This window comes from Lathyrus oleraceus, chromosome 5 (genome assembly GCF_024323335.1).
Source record: "Lathyrus oleraceus cultivar Zhongwan6 chromosome 5, CAAS_Psat_ZW6_1.0, whole genome shotgun sequence".
NCBI lineage: Eukaryota > Viridiplantae > Streptophyta > Magnoliopsida > Fabales > Fabaceae > Lathyrus > Lathyrus oleraceus.
Genome location: NC_066583.1, coordinates 621,846,980 through 621,848,199, shown reverse-complemented (window position 1 = coordinate 621,848,199; position 1,220 = coordinate 621,846,980). Strand labels below are relative to the sequence as shown.

The 1,220-nt window shown below is 43.0% G+C and overlaps 1 pseudogene; it reads right to left on the bottom strand.

The window, feature by feature from the left end:
- Positions 1-677: 677 nt before the first annotated feature.
- LOC127089335 (uncharacterized) lies at positions 678-777 on the bottom strand (annotated as a pseudogene).
- Between the last annotated feature and the right edge of the window lie 443 nt (positions 778-1,220).

The window sequence follows — 1,220 nt, the reverse complement described above, 5'->3', positions numbered from 1 at the left end:
CACACAGTCGAGCGATCAAGTTTTTGGCGCCGTTGCCGGGGACTTTTATTCAATCGATATCGTAACTCTTCCGTTACGCTGTAGAGACTAAGGTTTCTTTTTCCTTCTATTCTTTCTTTCGTTGATTTGTATGCCACGCACTCGCTCTCAAGGCGAACCGCTCTATTTACGAATCAACGATATCGAACTATATCTCCGAGTCTTACGACGAATTCGGGAATATCGTGCTGAAAACAATCTCCCTCCTATAAACCTTCCTGATATCAAAAACATTTTTCCTTCTTTAACCGAGATGGCAGAACCAGCTCGTGCTCTTAGAGATTACGCCGCTCCATCGCAAGATGAACCGCATTCAAGTATTGCTCCTCCCGCAATCGAAGCAAACAACTTTGAACTTAAACCTTCACTGTTGCAGGCTGTGCAACAGAACCAATTCTCTGGAAATCTTACCGAAGATCCAAACCTTCATTTATCCGTATTTGTTCAATATGCTGATACTGTTAAAGCTAATGGTGTCACTTCAGAGGCAATTCGACTTCGTCTTTTTCCTTTCTCATTAAGAGATAGCGCTAGAAGATGGCTTCAATCTCTCCCTTCCAACTCAGTCACCACATGGAACGAGTTGAAGAAAGTTTTTCTTGCCCGATATTTTCCGCCAAGCAAAACAGCTATGTTAAGAGCCCAGATAAACGGATTTAAACAGAAAGACAACGAGTCTCTTTTCGAAGCATGGGAAAGATACAAAGACATGATGAGACTTTGCCCACACCATGGTTTGGAAGACTGGTTAGTAATTCACACATTTTATAATGGTCTCTTATACAATACAAGGTTAACAATAGACGCCGCTGCAGGTGGTGCACTAATGAACAAACCTTATGCTGATGCTTACCAGCTTATCGAGAGCATGGCCCAAAACCACTATCAGTGGGGAACCGAACGAACAACAGTGGAAAAACCTCAACCGAAAACTGGCATGTACGAGATAAGTAACCTTGATCACGTCAATGCAAAAGTGGATGCTTTGGTCCAGAAAATTGAAAGTTTAAACGTATCACCACCAACCGCCGTGGTTGCTATAACTCAGAATTGCGAGGTCTGTGGAATCCAAGGCCACACTCCTGCGGAATGTCAACTCTTAACTGGAATCCAAACAGAGCAAGTAAACTATGCTCAAGGAAGCCCCTATTCGAATACCTATAACCCAAATTGGAAGAACC